This window comes from Stegodyphus dumicola, chromosome 3, assembly GCF_044657685.1.
Source record: "Stegodyphus dumicola isolate Sdum_Otavi_A_Nest chromosome 3, ASM4465768v1".
Taxonomy (NCBI): Eukaryota; Metazoa; Arthropoda; class Arachnida; order Araneae; family Eresidae; genus Stegodyphus; species Stegodyphus dumicola.
The window spans coordinates 92,184,594-92,212,255 of record NC_140770.1 but is presented as its reverse complement, the minus strand read 5'-3'; the positions used below and the strand labels follow the sequence as shown (position 1 = coordinate 92,212,255).

Genomic DNA, 27,662 nt, shown 5'->3' with positions numbered 1-27,662 from the left:
ATGTTATCAAACAATTAGCACTAAAATTAATACAGTGTTAAGAGTTTGATAAGAAGATGAATTACGTGTTTTCTCATCAAATAATAATAAATGGGAAATGTTTGGCTGTTGTCTGTGAATTTTCGTACCGCAGAAGAAGCGAAAATGCATCTCACAATAAAATATGATACATCAAATGGGCAGTTTTTATATTACTGAAAAGAACTTGAGAACTGCCTATTTTATTGAGTATACCTTCACGGATGATTACATTTGGAGAACTGCTTCATGTTCGCATGAATTATTTTATAACAGGATCTGTTTTAAGTCTGCATGAAAGATTTTGGAGATCGGATATAGCCAAACACTTCAGCTATAGCGACTCGTGAACGAGATGAACTGTAAGTATTCAATGTGTAGAAGAAATACAAGTAGATTCTTTGGAACAGGATTTCAAACATAAAAAAATCAATTATATCGCTAAAAATTGAATCCATGTATTTCAGTTGCTAGCGCTGTGCTGGTCACTACGCCACAAGAGTGCAAGAGAGATATTCTTTTTTAATTCCATACATTTTGCTTTGCCTGACATGCGAGAGATAGATGGGGGATAAATCCAGTAAATTAAATCAAGCTGGTGAAGGCTTAGTAGTGGCCAAAGCTTAAAATGGCTAGTGCTCGTTCTGATATCACATGGAGTCTTTAGGTTCTTTTGAGCAGAAATCTTAAAAAAATTAATTCTATTCTTGCCAGGAGTTTATCTTGATTTTTTCAGTCTCTACATCGTTCCTTCTGTCAGTTCCAACCTAGTCCTGATACAATTTCTTCCTTTCTCACTAAACACAGCAACATAAAAAACATACGCGAAGCATGCATTTTTAAACTTTTATAATGGCCGGCATACCAGCCGGTATGGAACCATAATGTAAATTTAATTTTATAAATTATTAAAATATTTGAAGTATGATCATGCCAACGTATGATGAATGAAAATTTATTCTTTCCATATTTTACTTCAGATACATTTAAGGGGAACTGGTGAATGAAATTAAAAAACTACTCTTATTAAGTATATTTTCGGTATTTTAAATAAGCAATAGAAAGTGGGCAAAGAATATACGATACATTAAATATTTAGCTAATTATTTTCCAAGAATTAAACAATTATATTCTTTGTTTAATGTCAGCGGAAAAAAAATGTCTAATTTGCCTGATTTGTTTTTGAAAAGTTTTTGTCCATATCATTAAATCAAGTAGTTTGCATGAGTAATTTTGAACTAAAATTTAAATTAATTTTATCAAATGTATACCTCTGTTTCGTTTCAAAATGCGCATAAAAATCTAAGAACGTTTCTTGATAAATTGCCTTTCTGGCCGTTGAGTTCCTAGAAGAAAAAATATTTAATGGTTATTTCTTTAGTTCTAGTCCCAAGTTTCTGAATTTAGAATATATTGGCGAATTCAGAAGACCTCATAACGCATCATTAGCTTAACGAGCGTTAGATATGTCATTCGTACAGGCACAGGTTTCCTATTTAATGATGTAATCGGTGAAGTGTAGGTATTGACGTCATTTCTAATTGTGAGAACAGCATATATTTGTTTGTACGTTAAATAATATATAATAATAATATAGAAAATGCATAAAATATTTACGTTAAAAGCATGTATAGGAATAAAGTAAAATTGAGTTTATTAATTGACATCAATATATTTCAGCGATTCAAGAGTGTTCAGGCAATTAACATTTGGCAATGCTGTTCAATAAATAAAGACGTGATGTAAATTTGTGTAGTAAAATTTCAGTTTTATCCTTGAAATAATTCATTAATATGAAATGTATTATTCCTAAATTTTTTTGTTGGATAAATTTATGTAATATAATATTTAAAATAATTATTTATGGAAATTATACGTAATTTACAAATTGAGGGAAATTTGAAATTTCATTCACAGCTATTGAGGAATATAGGGTATATATTTTTCTCGCTATTTTCTACTTTTAATTTAATACAGAAATCTGAAAGTTCCTAATCATGAAAATTCATGAATATATAAGAAAATGACGCAAATGCACATTTAAAAATTCTAAAATGTAAAATATACGAGAAAGTAAAAGAAATTCTTTTTATACTTCTACATATTCTTTTAAAATTTGTTATTGACTTTTAACTATATTTCATGCTTTTATTTACCCTACATATCGCGATACCTTCGAGTTTAGACGGTAAATATTCTACAGTTACTTACCTGTAACTGAAAATACTACTTGTTCCGCACTCTGCTCATTTTATTTTGATAAAGCTAAACACACTATTTAAATTAAATAAAACGAATGTTGTCAAAATATATGATTACGGTAAGTTGCTAAAAACTTTTACCTCAAGAGCATTACAATAATAATTTAATCCATTAAAACAATAACTCTACATATAATAAAAGAAAGAGTCTGTGTGTGTGTGTTTCGTTCGTACAGCGCGTAAGCTAGTAGACCCAGGGCTACGACATTTGGTACGCAAGGCATCTAGGTAAGAGCCAGTGCGCCTCGAAATGATATTTACAAAATTTCAGATTTTTGTATTTTATCTTTTTTGATGAAGTCGCATCATTTTGAATAGTTTCATTCTTTTAGAAATGTGGTTTTGGCAACAGATTTTCATTCAAGGCTTTGTATACTTTTGTATACTAGACTGCTGACTGTTGAAAATATGAGATAAAATATTTATTTCTTATTTCACTGTTTTTAAGGTACTGAAAAGTTTAGCATGATTTTTGTTTTCCAGCGGGAAGTTAAGTAATTTATTTATTAGGGTAATTAATATTTGTATTAAAGGATGTTGCTTATTTCATGCTGTTTATTTTCTTTTGATTTTTGGACAAGCAACAAGCACATCGCAATTTTCTTTTTCTTCTTTTCCCCTCTCTCTTTTTATTAGCTAATGGCAAAGAGGTTTGTATATTTTGAATTATGTTATCCAGAAAGCAAAATTTTGAATGGTTATAGCTTTCTGATGATGGTTTTGGCAACAGTTTTTCATTCATTGCTTTGGATACTGGACTGCTGACTGTTTTCTCTTGAAAGTATGAAATTGCTTTTTTCCTTGTAATTTTTATATTATGTTTTAATTATATATAATTTTAATTATATAAAACGTTTTGCATGATTTTTTTAGGAAACAAAATTCTTAACATCCTTTATACCATTTGAATTCTTAAGATTTTACAACTGACAATTGGTTAATTTATTTATTAGGATAATTAATATTTGTATGGAGGGATATTGCTTATTTCATTGTAATTTTTTCAATGTGTGATACAAGTTTATTGAATTTTTTTTTTCTAAAGTTGTTCTGCAGAGTAAAATTCTGTGCAGGTTTTAAATTTAATGTTTTTTTGTTGCCTTTAGGCATTTTTACAAAACATTTTAAATGCCTGACAATGGCTAGCCGCATGGCGGCTAGTTTGTAATAAAATATTTAAATCTGGAAAAGCTAAAATTTTATATATCTTCTGTATGTTTGAAAAATGACAAAATAAAAAATATCTATATAAAGTAATTCTATAAAAATATTGAATGATTTTAACTATGTATATTGGGGAATAATTGCTTTTTAATCAAAGTGTGTAGAGTTCCTCACTGGGTAATTCTAAGTTATGTTGAAAGTGAAGAATCTTAAGAACTGATAAGCGAATAATCGCTTGAGTTCACGTGACAAGAAAGAGCAAGATGAAAGGGTAAAATAACCCTTTATTTTTCAAAATAAGATTTGACAGAACTCCGTCTTGGAGATGTACAATAAAGCCGACACTTAAACTTGAACTTAAGAGATTAAAATTTAAACTAAACTAATCTAAAATAAAGAGGTAAGCCGAAGCTATAAAAATTATAACAGAGTCGGCCCCTTAACGTAATAGACTGCGAAGCTATCAAGGGCCTAAAGTATGGGCGAGCGTGATAATAGCTTACGAGAAGAGTAGCCTAAAAAGGCGGACGCGTGCAGCCAGAATACCTGGTATCTTTCTGGCTAAGAACGAAGAACTTTGCGGTTAAATACTGCTCTTCCTCACTATGTTCAGACGTGATTCTAAAACTACGTTCTGGCCGGAAGTGGTAAGTTGAAGTTAAGAATCGCTAGAAAAGAAAGTTTAACTCAAAATTTAACGGTTAATAAAATTAACATAATCCTTACAACCGATTAATGATGTGTATCGTGAAATGAATGCTTTTTAACATATATCAAACCGATTAAAAGGTAAAAAAGTAATATTCTTCAAAAATGTATTTATTGCTTTTAAACAGTTTGGTTTGTTCATAAATAACAGACAGATTAAATTTAAAAGAGAAAAATCTGAAAGCCTTCAGATTTTTATATTACGCCCAAGGAGACGCTTTTTAACGTTTCATGCGTTAACTTTATATATTAGATATCATGTTCTTCGCACATAAACCATAAAATTCAATTTAACAGCAATATTACAAAATATTTAAAAAGAGCGAATCTTTAGAATTTCCGATACCCAGTCTCGCGCGCTGGTGATAAAAAATGTTTTTCTTTTAGTGCATTGTTGCCATTGCTAGCTTTGAAATCGTTGAGTGTGTTAATAAAAATTGGTTATAAGTCTTATAAACATGATGAATTTTGCTATTATAAATTTACGAGAAATAATTTTGGATAGGGGAAAGGGGGAGCAGTAGGAGGGTTAAATCTAATTTAAAATGATGTCACAATTTATTTATTGACAAATAAGAAGCTTAGAGAAGCTCATTTCAAAGCAATTAAAACACTGTGGAGCATTCTGCAAAAATTAAAGAACTTGAAGTTAAGGGAAAAACTGCAAGAAAGTTTTAATGTCATGATGATTATTCTGAACAAGTGAAATTTAAATTACATATTCTATGCTTTTAAATTATCTCTTGAAATTTTCATTTGAATAGATCATTCAGATTGTTGGTTATGCAGATGGAGCGAGATGCAAATGTTCATAGAATAATATCACTCTAAAAGAGCAACAGCAAGAAGTAGCATATATATATTTGCTATGACAATGCCATGTCGTGATTAAAGAACATTTTAAAACGTAGAGTAAAGCAAATCACATTAAACAGATTTTTAACGCGAAGAGGGCCCATTCTCAAATAAAGGCGAGTGGGGAAAAAACATCAGAAGGACAGAAACTATCTGTTAATTTTACGGAATAGGATTTTTCTTTCAAATAATAATAATTCGCACCTTTGGCTTTTAGGCATTTTTTTTTGCTTACGCCGTCAACTTTCATTCGTAGAGATATGGTAAAATTTAACTCAGATTTTCCAATTTCTTATATGTTCAATAATATGTTAAATAATATATATATATATATGTATATATATATCATGTATATGTTAGATTTAATAAATTCCATCAGTTTTGAATTGTAAGCTTACATTTAGAGTATTCTTTTCTAAGCAATCATTTGGGATTCGGAAATGGATTAATTCGTTTTACATTAATTCCTATGGGCAAAATTATTTCTGTTTACGAATATTTCGGGTGTTGAACTATCTCCAGGAAATTAATAAATTCATAAGCCGAGTTTCACTCTATTATTAGAATACTGGATACAATATGACTTCCGATACATTATAAGACGCTTGATGTACTAAGAGTTCTTTCTTGTTTTCCGGCGACAGATAGGAATAGCATGATAAAAACGACGAAATGTAAATAAGTGAACTTTCATATACATGCCATGCATCAACGTTACATTACTTTTTAAAATGAAAATATTTGTTTGTATTCAGAGCACGTCTGTTTCAAAATATACTTTTCCTCAAATTTTTGAAGCTTCCGCCGTGATCTGAATAACAGAAAAATAAATTTGCAAATTTAAATCCGAACTTGTTTTTTTCGTGCAATTCTTTTGAGCTGTATAATTTTTTATCTTCGTAATTCTGAAAGAAACTGACGAAATACTGAATTCTAAATTTCCAAAGGTAAAAGATATTAATTTTTCTTTAAAATTTGTTCTTAATTTCAAAAATGAGAAAAGGTTTTATTATTCCAAAATTTCAAATATTCAAACAATTGGCTGGACAGCTACGCACGAATTATCTTAAGATTTCAGAAAATTGTATTGTCTTTTTTTTTCTCAAATTAAATACTTGTTAAAAATGAGAAAATTATGTGTTTTCAATCATGTTTTGTGTCAACAAAGATTATCTAGATAAAAATACATTACACAAAAAGACGTTTTCCTTCAGAATAAATTTTAAATAAAAAAAATAATGCCAGCTCATAAAAATGGTAATGCAAAGTACTGCTTGTTTTTAGAAATTTCCTTGCGTAAAGAAGAATTACTGTAACGTCATTGTGTTTGTTTAATAAAAAATTAGTAAATTAGATCCGGAGGAGTGAACAAAGAATAATTATCTTTTATATAAGCAAGTTATCCTTTATTTGATTCTTTTTTCCCAATTATTCTAATAGCTTTTATACTAAAATTTTATAGGTTATAGGTTTTGTTACTGTAGGTTAATGTGTACAGCGTTGCAGGTTGCACACTTCCACCTACAGTAATTCAATATCTTCCGAAAACAACATTTCGCATCCTATATCATGTATTTATATTACTTACTTCAATGAGAAACTCGTAAATAAGTTAACAACAAACCTAATGTTCTATGATGTAACTAAAAAAGCAAGCGATCTGGATAGCGGGAGTTTCGGATATCTGGAGTTTGAGTAATTCAGTTTTATTATAATTCAAATAAGGTTTCCGTTTACTGTTACGTTTGTTTTGGTTTAATTATGGCAAAGCACTCGAGGGCTATTTGTCTATTGGAAGGGATGCATTTGTAGAGGGTTTTTGTAAGAGAAACTGACTCGTATGCACATTAAACCTGGGAAAAACCACGAAAACACACACATAGCCAACCGTCTACTGTTAGGATTTTAGTCAAATGATTTACAAATGTTATTAATAAAATAAAAACATGTATCATCCAACTATAGGCAATGCTAATGTATTTATTAATATCGAAAGCAAGTATTTTTATTTCGGCGACCACTAAATGAAGATGACTAAAAATTCTATCGAATATGTATGTAAGTTTTCATATTCAAATGACCTTTCGGTTAATAGTTCCATTTTCCCCACTATATTACATTACGGTAATACTTTATTAGGCATTACTCACAAAACGGCTTGAAAAACCGTCGTTTCTGCGAGATGGGGCTATTAGAAACTATATACGATACTTGTTTTAAAACCTATACCAGTACATTTCTTATCTGTATACCAAAACAATTTAAAAAACGTCGTATATATTTGTTAATAATTTTTTATCTTTATTTTATTTTTTGTACTTTTCAATACAGAGAACACAATAATAACCTATTTAATTAGTTGTAATATTTTGGTGTTGTGAATTAAAGGATTATTAAAAGTAATACCAAATGAATTACTTACTTAGTAGATTGCGTTGTGGATGCAATAACCTATAGATACATACAAATGTGTAATCTATGAAGAGAAATTTGAGATAAAACTTGCCCCAAACGATGATAATTCAAACACCACAAAAATCAGTTAATATTTATTTTTCCGTTAACATCACTATTTCTGAATTAGCATTAAAGATAAAATAAGAAAATATCAGCCAGACAGACGAACGTAGGTCTTAAACAACATAACGCCCGTAACATATAACACGTGTAATACACATTAGTGAAATAACTTGAACTCAAAATTAAAGTCAATCTTCTTCTTTTGATCTGTACAAATCAAAGTTCTGGTGAAAAAGGAACGACCAAAATCTAACAGCAGTACATAAGGTGAACAGTTTTTTTTTCTTTCTTTAAATATCGGGAAAAGAGGAGACGTGCGCACGAAGACTTCTCAAAAGGATAAAGTTGTTGAATAAAAACTATTAACCGCAGCCATATTCTATGAATCTAAAGAAATCTTTTATTTGCGTTGAACCTTCGTTTCAAAATCTTACAAAAATAGGAATTCCATGGTGTTAGCAGACAGCATTCAGGAAGAAGCAAACGAGAAGAAAAAAATGACACATCGCATCCGCAGGAGAAGAACAGAAAGAGGCCGTCCTACACATCCGAACACCAGCAGCAGAAGGTGGAGAAACCGGTTATTGCATTCCTTTTCGCCTTGTCATTCTGCGGTTGCAGTTAGCACACCTGACGCTTGGATAATGTGGAGGCTTGCCTGCACACTAGTTACACATTAAAAATGTATATTCTTCTAAATTGTTTAAGAAGATATCAGAAATATTGTTCGGAGTATTTTATATAAAGAAATCGATCTGATCGAAGAAACACAACATATCATGCTACAAATTTATTCATTACAATATTTTATTTAAACTTTTATTAATTAATGTTTAAAAAAACGTTGTTTTTATACATTATAAACTGTATTAGAAACTCTCTGTAGTACTGGCTTTCATTCAGTATAAGAGTAATGCTCTCTAAACCACCTTCAATAGCCACCTTCAATAACCAACTTGCCCGAATAGTAACCTACAGAAGCATAGTTTTCACACTTTACTGGTTTGCTGGGCAACATCAACACAATATTTAGCCCTATTACTATACTGTAGCTTGAGGGATTGTGTTTCGTCTGCAAAGGTAAAATTATTCAAATATTGTCGGCCCATTGGTAGCCTGACCGGTTAGCACTTTGAAAATCATAAACTTATGTGTAGGGTAACCTAGAAAGACACAAGAGTCTCGAAACATATTATAAATTTTGTCTCATTTTATTTTTGAGGTAAACATATGTTCTGATGCCTTATTTTTTGTATGCAGTAAGGGGAAAAAATAGACAACTAAAACCGAATGATTCTGTACTGAGGTATTTAATATATGGTGATGAAAACACCGTTATTAAATTCAGTTGGGTTGTCAATGCTCATAACAATAAATTTATTTAAATATAGTGTAAACTAAATGCATTTGCGATTGCATCTAATTACATCCACAATTTTGGAAAACCTCTGTTAAAAAAGTAATAAGTCCGAAGAATCTTTGTCGTTAGAACGATACCCATCAACTTTATTTCTCAAATAAATGGATCCATATCGCTCACGAGTTTTGATATTGATTTATGTGACTATGAGCAGTATGTATGCTTTTTTATACTGATTCATATAGTTATAAGCAAATTCATAAAGTAGTTCAAGAGCGGCTTGTTTTTATACCGAATGTGGTTATGGGCAGATTTCAGAATAAATTATATTGTACTGTTTGGTATTTCAATGATATCATGCATTCTAAATAAGACTGAGCTAATTAATTAATTGTACAATTAGATTAAATGTAAAATTCTATGATGGCGGTAACTATTTTATTACTATTTTACCGCCATTTTATTACCTTGGGAACATTTTGCAAAAAGCTCTCCCGAAAGCATTCCAAATGAAATAAATAAAAGCAGAATCTGGAATAAAATTAGTAATAGATACTTTAAAGAAATTCTAATTAGTGGAATACTTTCATTTTCTTTTAATATCCAAAGTAAAAGCATCAGAAATTAAAATACGTTTCAATAAATAGTAAAAGCTCCGTTTTTGAGAACATAAAATTTTAAAAAGGCAAAATATTATTTTTAAATCTATAGACAAAGAATACATCTTATGACCAAACATTTTCTTTCCAAATTATAAAAGGTAATTATAAGTTAAATTTCCGAAGACAGAGAATTACCAAACAAAGCAGCTGTTACCAGATGTGCTTGGTGAAAGAAATCGTAATCTCCAAGCTGGTGAAACAATTTTTTTAACATTTGTGTGTATTTGATTTTCTTTAGATTTTTATTGCATCACTGCAATGCAAAGCATTGTTTTTTATGTATTTTTTGCATTTTATGTAATAATTTTAGCGTGTATTCTTGTGTAACCGAATCTGTGGTCACGTATTATGCGTTTTTTTCTTGTATGAAGTTGTAAATCTTGTGATTTTGAATCTATCAATGTTAATTGCGAAAATAACTCAGTTAGATTTTGCAGTGTAGACAAGTAGAAGTGCGCGGGACTTGGATTTTCACCATTAAACTTGAGATATAGTCTCGCCGCATTGTCGTGTCATCTCAGTTTCGAAAAAGAACATCTCGAAGGGAAAGGAGCGCTCCTAGGTCTAACCCCTCTTTCCCTACGCTTAATATCTTGAGAACATTCGCCGTGTATTTTGAGTACACCTTGCCACACAGATTCTATACGCCTACAAATATCTATGCCTGCTCCGAGATTCGAACCCGGGCACAGTGATACAGCAGTCTCACTAAGCACTCTACCGGCTGGGTGTTCGCGATATAGACAGAAACTCTCCTAATAGTCCTCATCAGTTCTTAGCGATTTCTTGCCAAATTTACGCAACTTTTTTGATGTTTGCCGAAAAAAATTTCGAAGTCGTAGGAACGATTTGCTCGAATCTTGCAGAAGGCAGGCAGTCTTATGTAAACGGCTGAGTTAAACATGGATTTCAGTACAGACTTGCTTAAGTGAATCAAATTGAAACCACTTTAGAATGATATCAGTGATCTGCGATTTGTCTCACGCGTTAAAAAGCGCTTGCCTTACATCGGTTTTCTATTTGGACTATTTATAGTTATTTACTTTGCTGTGAGCTGCCACTTATTACGATACATTGTCAATTGCTTCCTACTCAACTGGTGAAGTTATCCAAGAGATATCCGTAAACCCACAGATCGCAACAATATCGTTATATCGAATTTCGGAAGTTGGAAAATGTATTTAATAACAGTTCAGTTTTCCTAGGTCATTTCTTTTTGATAAGTTAGTCTGAAAGTCTAATGGTGTACTGACGTATTAGAGTTACTATTATTAAAGTATATCTTACAGAATACTTAGGCAAGATCTTAAATGTTTAAGGAATGTATTCCATTTTGAAAACTCCGGAACTGTCTCTTCAGCTTACAATATATACTCAAGAAAAATTCTAAATTAAAAATGAAAACAATAATATGACTTTCAGTTTTGAGTAATTGTAACTGAAAAAGTGAACCTGAACATTAAAATGAAAGTTATTGTAACAGAATTCTAGTAATGGTTAATTGATTCAGCAGAAACTTAGTTTGAAAATCTTCCCGCAGAAAGAACAATGACTGAATAAGTTTATATTAAAGTTGAAATTACAGAAAATCGCTTAGTCACAGAAAATAAATTTATAAAATAAACGCAGTGTAGGTCAAAGGAGTATAAAAAAGTGTAAAATCGCGTCAAACTTGTATTCATATTTGTTATTGAATCTCCTTTTAATAACAGCACTCTAGGAGAAAGCGGCACCTAGACCCGGCTAGCCCATGTGCCCGCCTTATACAGTTAAAACCCCCGAATCCATAGAGGTGGTGCAGGGAGGTATAACTTCACGGTCAATTCAGAGAGACGATTTTTGCTTCACAAAGTCTGGATTTATAGCACAAAAAACAGATTGGACGGCAAGTGTGCACGACAAAAAGAACAAAATCATATTTAGGCAACAACCGTCTCCCAGAGTTGATCAAGAGGAGCCAAACCCCCATAAACAAGCTTCGATTCAGTCCATGTAACTTCCCTCAGCCAAGGGGCAGACAAGATAGTACCATATGGTCCTTGCCAAGCCAGAACTTACCGCCGAATAAACGATGGTTCTAGTCACACTGAAGACTGTTAGTTTTCACCCAAATTTGACTCTTTCTAAACACTAACCTATCCAGAATGCCGGGAATGCTCCCAGTCGCTAAACTGCATTAAATGCTGCTTCATTAACACAAACTCGTATTTTGTGTTCACATTCATCTACCCAGCTATTCTCTGGATGCATAGCATAATGTGATTTCACCATGAAGCAGTATATTGAGGCTTGTGGCGAAATAAATACTGAAGAGATGCAATAATTAAATGATGAGGAACATTTGCGACATTTGGTATTAGTACTAAATATTCCCGAATATTTTAAGCACCGTACACACATTTTTGCAGAAGTCCAGAGGAACGCAGCTGAATTCTGTATTTATTCTTGGCCTTATTGTCTTAATTCTTTCTTGCGTATGCAATTTCTAGCCAGTAGATCCAGTAAATTTTACATTAAATCCATATACACATAACTGCATTACATATATATACATTCCCATATACAGATACACGGGACTATATGGGCATAGATGCATACATACGGCACGCTATTGATAAGGATTTTATGTATTAGTATGAATATACAGAGTGATTTAAAAATATCGGACAAAATTAAAAAAGATAAAGGCAGTAGATGAGATTGAAATAAGCAGGAAAATGTGACACGGGGTGCTGTTGTACGGAAGATAAAACCGTTCTGCTAGCGTAAATCCTCATAACCCGAGCAAATTTCGAGCGGCTTGCATCCCTAAAAAAAGGAATTCGTCGACATGTATTTTATACATGGGCATGCGACTAAAACGAAGCAAGGCCTCAAGTGACCTACAGGTAAGGAACTCACAGATAAGGAATTTGAGCAGCTGCCCAGTTTTCATTTCAGTGTTTCTCTCTGTTTGATTTGAAATTTAACTAGAAATAAACAACAAATACTGTAGTTGCATAAGACAATATATACAAATTTGCTAGTGATATTTATTCAACAAAAATAAAATTATTCTTCCCTATGAATGATTTTCTATAGCAAAGAAAACACTCGCTAAAAATAAGTAAGTTAAGGAAAATTGCAATATAGAAACTATAGACTAAAATTTAGCATCTTAAAAACGTTATTAAGAAAGTAAAAAAATATAAAAGTCATAAGACTGAAGAGCACTGTAATTTTATCTTTGGCAAGTAGAATTTAGTTTGATTCTTAAAATAATTTTAAAGTGTACAATTATAGAAACCAACTAGCTTCCCCCAGCTTCTTTCAAAAATTAAATGAAATAAAAATCTTAAATTTAAGCTTTTGAACAATTAAAATACTAATGATCTAAAAAATTACTATGAAACTTATTAAAGCTTATTAACACCAATTGACATATTTACTTTAAAAAGTAATAAGACGTAATCTCTTGGTTATGTCATTATATCGCCTGCGCTCTGGGTTTGCTACAAATATATTCTTCAAGTGGATATAATTTTTATTTTGGCCGCGGCACCGTATCCGAGAAATAAAAAAACTTTATTGACCTTGGAAACTTCCCTGAAAAGTGTTTAATAAATACAGTTTTACAATTATGATTTTTGCAACATTAATTTATATTTGAATGTTTTAGCTTTAATGTGTGCACTCTGATTTACTTTACTAAACATATTAATTTATGCACATCACTAAATAGCTTTTAATAAGCACTAGTTTTAGGTCCGCAATTAAAAAAATAACTTGATTAGCATTTCCCAGAGTTAGGAAGTTATTTAAAAATTAAGAAAACAGATATATTTTTTTTTGTTTTATTTTGTACATTAACTTCAATTTAGGTATAAAGTACATGACCTGTTAGGAAATATTATTTTCAATGAAAAGAAGTCGGCTTTAGCTTCTTTCCGCTCAGCCAAGCGAAATAAAAAATTTTGTACATAAAAAAAATGTAACTGGAAAATAATTGAGTTACAGGTTTTTCGAAAAAAAAGGGACTGACATTAAGTACAACGTAAAAGCATTCTCTTACTAAGCTCAATAAACATCTCTCTCTTTTTTTAACTAAATCTTCCGCCCGTATCCCTGCAAAAGAGTTAAGGAATTTTTGTCTTTCAAGAAAACTCGTATTTACATAAGAAGTGAGTCAAATTTAAGGATCTGTAATAAATTATTCTGTTGTTAAAAACGTTTCGAGCTATGTTCTGATATTTTTTAATTTAGAGATATTTAATTTTAAAATAGGTTTGTTGAATGTTAGTTTAAATGAATTCGAATTTATTAAATAACTATAGCCATTGTTATATACAAATTAACCTTACGTTTTACACACATTAATGACAGCTTATGATAATTGATTAAATTTGAAGTTTTTGTCTTCATGACAGAACTGTAATTTAACGTACTCTAATCAGCTGGGGATTTTTTGCACCGGGCATTATAATGGAAAGATGGGTATAATAAGCGGTCCATATAACGAACACTGATTCTTTCGCTTTTTTAAGTGAAACTTTAAATTATACTATATAAATTTTTTTTTGTTTTGTTTTTTTGTTTTGCTTTACTGTTAGGTTAAGTTACATGAATATGTTAAAGCTTATGAAGTTATCTGCCTAAGAGGAGAGATTGCTTCGTGGAGGATATTGTAAGCGAAATTGATTCGTATTTACGTTTCTTATGGCAACCACGTAAGAAACTGAACATATACTGAACGCATTCACCTAGGATCGAACTCCCAATATTTAATGGTTTTAATCACTCAACGACCGATTGTGCCTGTTATACTGTTAGGCAGCAAATTTATTGCTAGAGATGGTGCCTATTTAAAAGCACAGCTTTGTAAAAGTATCCCGTTAGAAAAGTAACGTCATTTTTATGAAGTTTTGCCATCGTTTGCTAAGAAACAACGGCTTTCACAAGGATGTCTTGGATAAAATAGCTCTCACATTTGATCAGAATTAAATTAAAGAAATTATTATTATTAAATTATTAATTAAAGAATTTTAATTAAAGAAAGAAAAAAAAATATTAGAAAAGAAAAGAAAAATCGGCATGCGTAAAAGTATCGGTACCTTTATTCTTAAATACTACTCTGCAATTAAGACTTTTATACGTTTTGTTGATGAGAGCAGGTAATTAAAACCTGTTCTTCTGACTTGAAAAATGCAGCCCGCGGCGGATTGTCCGTTCTACTCGTCTCTAGCTACGCATCTGCATCATAATGTTTTCGTCACATATTACGAGTATTTTTTAAAATAGTGTACAGAATATATAAATAGAAAGTTGCTCAATTTACATCTGTGGAATTACATCCTCGGACCTTAGGTAAGAGACACCAGCAGACACTACAGTCAGACAAGCGTTGGTTTTGAGCCAAAGAGAAAGGTAACGAAACAGAAGATTCAAAGTACAGTGAAATTTGTTGCTGCGATTTTCACGACCATTTTTGTTGCTGCAATATTGTGAGTAATCATCTCCTATATTCGTTCTCAATCAGTCTGTCTCACTCGCTTATTCAAATCCTACATATAGAATTGTAACTACCTGCTTAAAATAACACCGTGATCGTGTTCATGCGTGTAAATATTTTTTAATATTAAGTGTAATGATCTTTTAGTAACTGTGTTGCAACAATAACAACTTTAAGAAAGAGTTTGAAAGCGAAAGCAATTAGATCAAGGAAATAATTAGGATGGAAATTAAGATTGAAGTTATTGAGAAGCACGAATAGGGTAAGCAAGTAGCCGACATTGTAAATCTATACCTGGTCTATGTCGACGGTTTGCATAATATTAAAAACAGAAGATGAAAAAGCAGTAAGGGGGTTTGGCGCAGCAAAAGTAGTCATGAGAATGTGAAAACAACTAGCATGTGTTCTGGAAGATGTAAAAAAGTTGCTTTTCGTTTTTGTAAACACGAAGCAACTGTCAGAAGATTATGTGAAGAAGGAAACAAGCAAATGCTTTGAACGCCGATATTATAAAATATCAGGGACGTCGACAAAGACGTGCAGAGGATTGTTTGATAATTTTAAAAAGGAGAAGCGGCACTCATAGTTTTTTGAGGCCCTGGCAGACTACAGATTTGGCTCTTAAGGAAGCTGGTAAGTTCTCTTTAGAGTTTCAGAAGTTCATGGTTTTCCCAGTGTAACCCGCCGAACAAGCTTTTAACTGTAGGGTGTTTAAACAGAGATGCCAATGGGCATCTACAATGCAACATTAGAGAAAGGAATGCCAGCTTATTTGTGCATGGAAGACAGTTTCATCCTCTTGACGGGTAGAAGTGAAAGCAGGAATTTCAGAAAAAATTCTCTGCCTGTGTGTTATTCCAAGCACCTTCAAGTCTTCAAAAAACGAAAAATGCAAAAACGTCAATTAAAAGTTACCTGGTTCAGTATCAAAGCTTAGGTCCTTAGTATCTTGTTTGTTGAATGGACCAATACGAGTTCCGCTCCTTCAGTAAAGAAATACCTTATAGAAAGGAATCCGCCACCCCAAGTCTTGCTGGTTATGGATAACGCCCTGTCTCAATCACCCGGTTATGAGGTCGACTTACCGAAGAATTTAGAGTTCATTAAGGTCAAATTTCTTCCTCCTAATACTACTTCCTTACACTCTATTCAATGGAACAGCAAGTAATTTTGAACTTTAAAAAAACCATTACACCAAAGCAACATTTCAGCTGTTTTGGGAGATAACTGAAGGAATAAACCAGACTAACCGAGAGTTTTCAAAAAGTGATTTCCCTATTATAAACAGCTTCCAGATCATCAATGAAGGTTACCAATACAATCACGAGTTCTGTTGAAGGAAGCCTGCGCCTGAATGCATTCTTGGATATTGAGGATTTGTTTATTAACAGGAATTGCCAGTTGCCAATGAAACTGTTTTTTTAAGAAATCCCGTGGATGTGTAAGTAAGCGTCATTCCAGAATTGGCAGAGAACAGGGCCAGAAGCTGACCGCCGATGAAATTAGTGGATCTTCATAACGACCAACCGCAGGAGATTATGGAGGGGATCTTGTCTGAGAAGAAGGAAAAAAAGATGCAGAAATTCTTCATGTCGCATTAGATTGGAGAAACATGCAAAATGTGGTTTCAAGAGTACAACTATAATAGATAAGCGACATCCGAATAAAGCTGTAGCAGTGAGAGCGGTGCATCTATTTAACATCAATAAAGCGTCACATTTTTGCGAAATCCACAAAAGAAAGCATTTTTTCTAGACAAAATAAAAATTTCTTTATGGTCATCAAATGTATACCATTTTCTGAGCATACAAATCAGAAAGAAATCTTTTATATTCAACAAATGCTCTAAAACCTAGATGGAAATAGACTTTAAAAGCATAGAGACTAAAACAAAATCAAGAATCAGGCTTCATTTCATTGCTCAAATATTCAGCAGCCATGATATATGAAGACGAACTCGCAGTTTGAGGTTAGCAGAAAAAAGAAAATTTCAAGAGCTTACAATTTCGAAAACTTTCGAAATGAAAACTAAAATATTTTTGTTAAAAAAATCTTTGAAATTATATTTAATTAAAATACGAGCAACTAAGCTTATCTGGAGTTATATATTTCAAATTAAAATAAAGAATTAGTTATTTTCCACACCACGCTGTTATTGTGAAATATTCTTATGTAAGTTTTACGTTTTGTTTGAATTTAGTTCAGTGATACTTATTAGAGATGCAAGCTATGAAAATCTTGAGAATTATTACTGATCTTTCAAATTCTAAGCAAATTATAATTAAATATTTATTTATAGCTTTGTTTCGAAGTCTTGCTATCGTTTGGAGTTCTGTATTTCAAGTTCGCTTGACTAAACTTGTTTAGAACCGTTTAAAAATCCATTTCTGTAAAAGTCAAAATAATTTGCGCTTTTAAATTATGCCCACTCGATATTGAACAATGATCCTTAACACTTAAGCCATTGGAGTTATTCAATAAATAAATACACTAACAAGAATTTTATATGGTAACTTGTTTTCCTTTTTTAGGTAGAGAAGACTTTTCATCGATACTAGGCAAAGCTTTTAAACTGCCCGCGGTAAGTGTTTTGACTTAATATTGGATTAATAAATTAGTATGTATTAAAATTGTTTATATGCTGAAAGCATTTTAGGTGCTATTGTTTTTCTCAGAAATTATTTAAATTTCAGAAATGGTTTACTGACAGAAAAATGCTCAAGAATCACGTTCATCGTTAAATTGCAAACTAGACAACTGTGATAAAATAAAATTTCATCTCTCATCATTCGAGATTTCATTTTTCGCAATTTCGTTGCTAAATGAATTTGCTAAATAGGTTATTGAATTATAGTAAAATCTTGTGTCTGATATAGATTTTAGTTAGGAATAGATCGATTCTGAGAACAAACAGGTACAGGTCTCTTCATCAGGAGCAAAATATTCTACAACGAAAGGAAAGCCACGGTTGTATTTACACCTAACAGGAGTAAACGGAACCGCCATCTGTCGCCAGAGAAAGTAATGAAAATTGATAAATTATGTTAACTCTATCTTAAAAACGTCAAGAAGAACCGAATTGGAATAAAGTCATTAACTAAACGAGAAAAACCTTTGTGTGCGTGAAACACTGTAAAGAAAATCCTAATGGTCTACGAAAGAAGCTCTCCGAATAATTTTTAGAAAATCGAAAATTTCGATTAAATTATGAAAGTTACGATTAAATTTTCAACTTTGATTAGCTATCGAAGATTTGTTAATTTCGCCTTTTTCCACATAAAATTCGCGTTCTTTGATGATAAACTTTAACATGCTTTTAGTTACTCACAAGATATGAGCCAGAACTGGAATTTTTAAGAATCGAGAAAGAGGAAATCCTCAGTCGATGACACTTGTTTATAAATAAAAGAATTCATTAGCAAACAAAGATTCTGAGGAACGCACTTTGCAAATAGATTACTATGAAAAATTTCGAAAGTCTCCAGAGTATGTAGCGAATCCAGAGACGAAAATATAATTTCTCAAATAATTTGTCCTCAAAATAATGCATGTAAATATCAACAAGTACAGGACTGACAACATTACGCTTAGATAATCCTTCAATTTGGCGATAATTTTCATTTTGAAAAGCAAAGTGAAGGTGACTGTAAGAGACTTTAGAAATTAATGAAATGAATTGAAATGGAATTCTCGAAGACTAGTTTCAAGACATTTTAGTGCTCCTTCGGTTGAAACATTAGTAAAAAGTAATTTAACATCAAAAGAAACCATTATGGAGCTCAGGAAAAGATATCTTTAAATTTATCGATGACTTCAAAAGAATTTATTACAGTGTGAATATTGTTAGAAAGTAACGGGGAAAATATAAAAGCAAAATATTTAACCAAAGGCCATTCCTAAGTTGGAGACTATAGTTTGAAAAGGAATTCCAATTTTGTGGACTTTGAGGACAGCATAAAACCTCAGATTTTATCTCTTATACATTCGACTGATCCAGCCATCAAGATCACTTTTGAAATTGCATCTTACAATAACCTACCTTGATATTCTTATGATCTGCAATGAATCTGATTTCAGCACTACTGTTTACAGTAAATAATTTTCTGTTTGGTTTTATCCCTCTGCTAAGAAAAAAAAGCTTCTTTTTACTATGATGTATTTCATACTTTTAAAGTTTGTTCGTCAAAACCTTTACTTGCTAATCAACTCAGATCAGTTAGCATTGACCGAAGATTTTCTCCAGTGGTCATTGATAAAATTTTTTAAATATTTTTCATCTTGCCATCCAAGAAAGGATTTGGCTGTTAGAAATAACATTAATGCCCTGGTCGTGCTTCCATTCCATCCTTTTGTCAGTTGCAAAATTGCACGAGTCTTCGAAGTTCAATTTCAAGTCATTTTCTCACATATCAATAAAATCCATGTTCTATTCTTAAAGATTCCATTTTTGGAGAATTTGTAGCATATCTTGTCAGTGTGGTTTCAGATATTTAGGCTAAACTAAAAAAATATTAAAATTTCGCATCAAGGAAAACAAATCTTGTGTCCGAAAAGGCGACATTGTGTTATCTTTGGTAGCTAATTATAGCTCGAAACTTAATCATAACTTTGTGGCTACAGAAATTATTCAAAAACCTTCTTTCGCTGGTGAATTGTGTTTCTTCAAGCGTTTTGCATTCAGAAATCTTTATATTGTTTAGTTAAGGGCTTTGATTCAAATTGAATTCTTCCTAATGCTTTAAAAATTATATTAACTTAATTTATAAATTTTTGTAACTAGTTTTGTCGACAGATTGCGCTAGCTTCTTGTTCGCTTTAATCCTTTTGGGTTTAAATAAAACCATGGCTTTTCCTTCGATGCAGATTTCTTTGCTCCGGATGAAGCAAAGAAACCAAAACCTGTACCTGCTTGCCCTCGAAATCTATAGAGTATCAATTAAAATCTACGCCGAACATAAATATTTGGTTTGCTAATTCTGTATTTTACTGTGACGTGTTTCTCTTCTGTTTTGAGTTTATTAAATTTGGTAGCTTTTCGAGCCATAAAACAATATAAATAAGAACATATATTATGCTCAAAATATAAAATCATAATGAGACGTATTCAGTGAATTTATCATTAACTGATTTTCTTCTTATATGCATATGCACGTATTATTTTTATATGCTCATGAAGTTCCCATCTTCAAGATAAAAAAAGTTGGAAGAAAGGCAAATTCAGTTATATATTTAAAAGATCCTCACATAACGATCACATTGCAGGAAAAAACAAAATGAATTGCTGAAAGGGTGGGGATTCAAATTATTTAATAGTTCTGTATGAATTAACGTTCACATAAAGCTTCTCTTTTAACTTTCTGCCTGTACATAATTCTTTATTGAACTTCCCTTTGGTCATGTAAAGAAGAGGACATGTAATATGCTTAATCTACTCAAGCTCGGTCAAATAATTCCGAGGTCAGCATTTTATCACATCGCGACGTTATGAAATAATCGATATAGGAGATGCTTTCATATTCTTTACAAATAATCTTACTTTTAATCTAAGCGGTTTTACGGGTATTTTATTTATAACCATTTAAAAGCCATTAATATTACATTATTTGAGGCATGAAACTGTTTTTTCGACGGTAATGAATAAAGGCATGATCAAAATGCGCTTAGAAATAATGTCCAGTATTTGTTTATTTTTATACAAGTATTTCGAGGCTATGAAATATATTTTCATAAATCATAATGCTCTTGTTCTTTAATGGGGTATTGTGCAGTGATTTATTTAAATACTAAGTAAAAATTAGGATTATGAGATATGGTTATGATACATTACAATATAACAATAAATATATGAACTGATCACAATTTCGTCTTGGTAATCTGATTACACTGTCGAAATGTACTGAGCATTGAGCATTCTAGCGTAATTTAGTATTATTAATTTACTTACAGTTTGAATATCAATATAATAGAAAAGAAAGATTTCGCTTTCTGTGTTGTTAATAGTCTGGCTGAGTTACTGAAGTTTCAGGAAAAGCTTTGCTTTTATTTATTCTTAATAGTGCATTAAGTACTAAAATCATCATGAGATAATAAAAGCTGGCAGTAGTTTGATTTTGAAAGAACAACATTATAACCGATGTCGAATCTCTAAAATAGGGTTAATATCTGCAAGAGTTTCTAGAAAACACATCAAGAAAATTAGGAATTAGCAGACAGCGAATACATCCCAATTTTTTTTTCGATTCTAGATAAGCATTTGAATCCTAGAAATATTGTTAGCATCTCGAATCGTGCGACTCATATCTATTGAAACTATCATATAAGAATAATAAAAGGATAAAGAAATGATTTTTACTCTATAAGTATTTAATCAAAGCAAAATTTGAAATCTCCGTTTATTGGAAAATAAATTTAATAATACACTTATTAAAAACATACCTGTGTTTATCAAAAAAATGCAAATGAAATTTGTAAGTGAAGTACATAACGAAAACTCTTAAGGTTGATTTCATCAACAAAATTAGATTAAAATATTTGATTAACCGTCCAAATTTCAATTCACAATTTAAAACCAGTGACTTAGTGTTTACATACCACGGCATTTATTTGCTAGAAATATCCATAAGTCACAGCAGACTCTAAAATTCAGTCTCATTGAATTTTCAAGCGCAAACACAAAGAAGGACCCACTGAAAATAATTGAATTTTAATCATGTGTACATGTCTAATAGAGTCTCATCGAGAATCATACGTGGAATAAAATTCAACGTCAAGGTTTATAGTGATATTAAACCGTCCCATTTAAATTATTTTAGAAATATTATCAGTGTTGAGAGGGTTTGGAAATTTCGCTGCAAGTTCTGAGTTCTCTGAATACATTTGAGATAATTACGTGTGCATACTTGCAATATAGTTAATATTTGATTTTTTTTCAACATCACAAAATTGGGTAATTATACCACAGAAACATTTGTAAACATAATTTTAAAACATTATTTTTCAAAAGAATAATGATGGTAGCTGATACAGATATTAATAAGGCAATACAACGATTAACATTACTAGTATCATAGATTACTTATTCTATTATAACATTTCTAAGAAATTTTCTTATGATATTCTTTTAGTTAAATCATAAAATAAAAAGCTTGGTGATAGCAATTTCCTGAATCTCAAAAAATCTATACTTTGCTAGAAAAGCAATTTTTCATCCTTATCATAGCATCTTGGATATAAATAAAATATTTCCATAATTTCCCACCGGAAAGAAATTTCCATCTCTGGAGGCCAAAGAAAGTTTATATTTAAACTCATTTCTTTGAGCTTTTGGAGGGAAGGATATCTGTCGGATGGATTTGTTTCAAGGAAAATAATACGATTTGTACCATTGAGAAAAATTGTCATATGCTATCTTTACATTAATAGTACAAAAATTAAAATGCATTTGTATGAAGCGCTGATTCAAGATGCTTTTTCACTTTGATAAAATAATGTCGAACTGAAAGTATGGCAATGTTGGGAACTCTACGTAAAGTATGTCAGGAAACTCATAGAATGCATAAGTACCGTGATTAAATTGACTACTAGCAAAGGTTTTCAAAATGTATCTTTTAGACAACTTTATGCTCTATTTTCGTTTTGTTTAATTCATTATTTTTAAGTAAACTACATTAACGTTTTTCCGTAAAATATTTTTAAAATAGTGAAAGTAATGAAGTTAATCAAGAAATTTTAAAAAAGCACAAAAATTTATAAAATTAGCAAAGCATATCTGTAATACATTGCTCGACATTGAAAATGCAGCACCAAGAAAAAGTAGACAGAAAGTAACGAAATTTGGAAGCAAGACAGAGACAGCAAGCAGCAATATGTGGTCTTTATTTCAAAATGATAGTCAGAATACACAGCGAGAACGGCGACGGTTCAGTAGGATTGATTGGTTGGTTGGTAACGGAGGACGGGGACGCCTGATGTGTAACAGAGGTAAACAAACATGTGTCCCGCGCCCTTCACTAACCAGGAATAACTCCCTGAGGCCTCAAGAGGCCACAGGGAGTTGTTCCTGGTTAGTTTGCATTAGTTTGCAAGGACAGATTGCATTCGTTTTACTGTTTTGACATTTGTTGTTGCAATTTGCTATGGTAATTTTTCATATTCATAATAAAATTCAAATAAAAAGACAAATTAAATATACAGATACAAAAAGATAGTTACGAAATAATAGAATTAAAATACAGGCTCATAGGTTAAACAAAATTAAGTATTATGCATATACAGAAGATGAAATGTTAAATACATGCTGGAAACATTTGACTGTACATTATTTGATAAGTGTCTGTAATAGGGACTTGTGTAAGTTTTAGGAATAGACTTATGTGTCTGAGGATGTGGCACTACATGCTGACTTACCTAGTGCATCAAGCCTTGAGAGTTTTGGTTAATGAGAAAAGCACAAATCTTGGCCCATTCCCTTGAGCTTGTTAACAACTTTGCAGATTGTATTTACTGCCGGTTTGTGCTTTATAAGGAAGCGGTGATAAGCTTCTCTGTTGTTGATGGGAAGAGGGAAGAGATTTCTTGCTGTCAGATGGTATTCAAAAACATAGTGGTCTGGGGAGCCTTCCGCTCCGCAGGCGCATATGTCCGTGGTTGTTATGCCATGTCTATTGAAGTAGGTCGGGAAAGGGCCTTGTCCCGTAACATAAGCCGTAAGAGGAGCTATTGCAATGTTGCGTTCAGTGCCGACTTTCGGGTGGTAGCTGTATGTACGTCTTCCAGTTGTGCAGTGCGTCCAGGCTTCCTGCCAAAAGTTTAGGCCTTGACCCCGTAATAGCCCTCTGAGGTAGGAAGGAGGGGCTGGGATTGAGATTTTTTTCAACTTCTGGATCAGTGGCTGCTTGCTTGGCCAAGCTATCAACTGCTTCATTCCCCTCATTTTCTGCATGTGCATTGATCCATGTTAAGGAGAGATGTTTCTGTGGGTTGCGCTGTAAAAGTTGTTGTAATTTGATGATCAAGGGTGAGGTGTGGTTGTGATTATCTAGTGCTAGAAGTGTTGACATACTGTCTGTGAAAATTTTCGCCCGTTCTATATTATTATTGAAAATGTAATGAAAAGGTGTTATAATTGCCTGCACCACCGCCTGGAACACACTGTTGTTTAAGTCAAGGCGTACTTTCCATACATGGATGATTCTTCCTTTGTCATAGTGTGCCAAGGCGCTGCCTACTCCGTCTCCCTGTTTAGAGCCGTCGGTGTATATTTGCGTATCCCTTGAAACTCGCGTCATTGAGAGTGGCTGTATCCGTGAGATTTTAATGCTTATTCCTGTGCCTTTACGTGCGGGATGAGTGTGAAGAGTGTTACCTGGGCTTTGAAATTGCAAAGGGCTGTATGTTATGTTGCCAAATGTTGCATCTTTGCGGAGGTATATGAGGGTTGTCTAGACTGCCTCTTGTTCTGCCTGTATGTGGAGTGGAATAAGCCCTGCAAGGACTGTCGCTGAGCTGAAGGCTGTGGTGCGGTACGCTTTACAGAGATTCAGGGCGAATGGTCGTTGAAGAGATTTAAGATGTTTGATCTTTCGTCCTCCCATCGGTTGGGCCCCACTGCGAACAGCGATGCACGAAGAAACACGTCTAGGCATAGAGTCAATAAGAGTGCGGATGGTGTCCTGAGGGATGGCTCTCCATTCCCTTTTTACCATTTGCTACAGTTTGTCTTCTGAACGAGGCAGGGACAGAGTCTGCAAACGGCGTCCAATCCGTGCTGAAGTCACTCTGCACTCCTCCTTCTTCCCACATTTCCTTGTTCCAACCATGTTCGCCATAGCCGATGCACCGTGCTCGCATCCATCTCAAAACAGCTCATTTATTGTTTAAAGCTGCAATAAAGTCAGAACCTGTTTACTTTAGCATTTTCTCATAGCATTAAAATATTTATAAGGCAAACGTTAACCTTCATTATGGTTAAAAATCAGAGTTTTGATTAAACCTCTTGACTTAAAATCTTCTGCTGAGTCATATACATTTAGGGTAACTGAATTATAAAGAAAGAAACAATAAAGAACGGAAAATAGGAAAAAGGTTGATAAATAATTATGTTCCCCTTTCTGACACTTTCAGAGTATTTTTCTAAGTGGCTTTTGTGAAAGCAAACAACTGCTTTGAGGAAAATTACTAAATTTTAAATTCTTAAATCGACAAAATTCATTGGAGAATAGTTAAAGTTAGAAACGACTTAACAATCGTAAAGGCATCTTCCAATTATTTTCGGTTGTTAGGCTACATTGCATTCATAATTTTATGTTACATTACGTTCAGATGCCATAAATGTAACATCCGCACGATTGCCGTTGCTCGAACGTAATATCTTTAGTTTATCTTTCACGCAGCTTTACATTCTAATTGACAAAATTTAATGTACATTATCTAATATATAATTTTTATAATCTTTTCAAAAGCATTGCAATTAATGAAAAATACTTCTCAACGCTATAAATTGCACATCTCGAAAGTGAATTATACGTCTTTTTGTTTCAAATTTCCCTTTATAATTTTACGTGGGCTACTAGACTACAATAAGAAAACAATTAAAAAACAACAAATTCGGATGCTTTAAATCCTAACTATTAAAAGTTCATCTTTGATGTCCAAGGGGCAATCAACTGATAAGCTTTTCATAGCAGCATTAATCGGTCTTTTAAATTTAGAGTTAATTGCGTAGTAATCTATGCGTTCTTCGTCCAAATCTCTGGTTATAACTCTGTAAGAATCCTCACTATGTGGATTACGTTTACCGGCATTTGTTTATATTGCAACATTCATAATGCTTACATATTAATTGTGCATAATTTGCATTTCAGACAATATTGACATAAGATATACTTTACACGGGTACTTTGCAGTTGCATGGATAAGTTATTTACAGATGTATATACTTATTTCTTTTGTGTTTTGGTTTGGAGCTTTGTTGGTGGGGGTAGTGATTATGGTGCGTGGTTCGTTTTTTTTTTTTTTTTTTTGTTTTGTTACACGGTTTGCAGTTTATAAGTTCATTCGTAATACAGTAATTTGACGTTAACATGGCCAGTGAATACAGGTTTTGTATCAGTTTCCGGAATTTCATGAAATCAGAATACTTCATATCTGGTTCAACAATAATTGGCCTAATCTTCGGAGACTGAGCTGTCTCCGGTATAACATCATAACTTGTACTGGTATTCTTAATAGCGTTATTATTACTTTCATTTACCCAGGATAGAAAGTTAAATTTATTTTGAATTGGTACCAGATTTACTTTAAACTCTATTAGTTGTCATTAAGGCTACGCTTGGATTGTTTAGATTTACGAGTCACATTAACCTTCATAACATTTGGAATAATGGCATTTATGTGAATACTATGATCATTAGCTTTACTTTACTAAACGTTTCTTTCCTTTCTTTTACTGAAGCAATCTGAATACTTATGAAAATTTTAGCAGCATATAAAACTCATTTGTTGTGAAGATAATTTCTCAGCAATCTTGAATCATCTTTAAAAAATAATCCATAGTATTGAAATCGAGGGTCAGTTTGGGCACTTTTCACATCCTTGACAACGTTTCGTAGCATTTGCATTTCATACTGAAGTTTATCACAAAGTATTTCTGTATTAGCAGTGCACTTTTTATCGAAAGAAATCAATCACAAATAATATTTTCGTTCGATCATCCGTATATTTCGTATCATTTCATAAGATACTCGATATCACCATTCATAATTAATCCACTGGTTTCCATTTGGCAAAATGGGTCGTCGGCAAGCGGCCGAAAGTGAGGTAAACCACTTACTTCGTTCACCGAAAGTAAGGTAAAACCACTTACTTCCTTCCGTTAATATGGTTACAGTATGCCGCACTGTACAAACCATCTACAAGTCAGTGAACGGCACATTCAAAAGCGCCAGCGGGTAGAAAGACAACCTCCCTCTGCTTCTTCATAATTCCTAAAACAGCAAGCACTTGTAGCGTCACCTTATAAATTCCTTACATTCAAAAACCAGTAACACAATTGTTCCAACCTTCAAAATTCAAATCTAGGAGCTTTTTGAATTAATTCAAATATGTACTTGTCTCGACTGACGGATTTCCATCATCATTGATTGTTTGCGGCTTTGCCTATTTGTGAGCACAAAAAATGATAACGTAAAATGTTAGTGCCTAGAATCTTCGGGCATCAAAAAGATTTGCCAGGCTTCTTTTAACAATTTAAAGTTCAGTGAAATTAAATCAGGTAAAATATACTGAATAATTTAAAAACAAAACTATGCATTTTGGTTAAAACCAATAAAAATTAAAAAAGAAACAGTTTTTACATATATTAATTTGTTTTATTTTCATCGAGTAAAGATATGCATATGTATGTATATCAGAAATTAGTTATGTTCCTTTACGATAAAATAAAATTATTCGGAATTGTTCAGCAGTTTTTAACCAGGTCTTCACTAAATTTATTCAAATTATAAATTCGTTTAAAACCTGTATATTTTTCCTATTCACAGGTTTTTATCTTAAAACTCAGCTTAAGCTCAGAATAAATATACCTCTAAAGATTCTCTTTGATCAAATGTTCTTTCAAATAGATCGTT

The 27,662-nt window shown here is 32.2% G+C and overlaps 1 protein-coding gene across 1 annotated transcript in view; it reads left to right on the top strand.

Annotated features, from left to right (window-relative positions):
• Positions 1–27,662, top strand: part of LOC118196742 (transient receptor potential-gamma protein-like) — a 712,826-nt gene that overhangs the window by 214,241 nt on the left and 470,923 nt on the right. The window contains exon 2 of the mRNA XM_085813073.1: positions 17,568–17,617. The gene's annotated coding sequence lies outside the window, so the exon portion shown is untranslated. The remainder of the gene's footprint in view (positions 1–17,567; positions 17,618–27,662) is intronic.